Raw genomic sequence first — 557 nt, 5'->3', positions numbered from 1 at the left:
CAAAGGTATTGAGCAATAACCAATTAGAACTTGTTTTGTCACCAATGTCTCCTGCATACTCTATTAAGCTCTTAAGATGTGTGCTGGTATTTCTTTTAATTACTTGTTAATATTTCCTGGCACCAACACTCAGAAATAGCTAATGCAAATACATTTCATACACCTATCCTCTCAAAATCATGACAAACTCTTTTGGTGGCCTTCCCTGACAATCAGGATGAAAATTTGCTGCAAGGGCTTTGTGGTCATACTCCTTCTGCTGTGGCAACACCAACATTCATCCAGCCACTTGGCAGAAAGTGAAACAAAGTCAAGAGTGTTTCTCTCATTCAACCATCTCACCACAACTCCAGCAAGTGACAAGGATGGCACAAGAGAAAGCTGGACTACCTGCCTAGCTTAGCCATCCCATATAACCACATACCGATCCTCAGGGAAGACAAGGCTCCTGAAAAGACAGGTAAAAGCAGACTTTATCATCCACACCCCAGTACCAAGTATTGTTTAATATTATTCCAAAGTGACACAAAATGCAGAATGAAAGACAAGAAACCACA

This window comes from Oenanthe melanoleuca, chromosome 2, assembly GCF_029582105.1.
Source record: "Oenanthe melanoleuca isolate GR-GAL-2019-014 chromosome 2, OMel1.0, whole genome shotgun sequence".
NCBI classification, from domain to species: Eukaryota; Metazoa; Chordata; class Aves; order Passeriformes; family Muscicapidae; genus Oenanthe; species Oenanthe melanoleuca.
Note: the sequence above shows the minus strand (reverse complement) of the source record.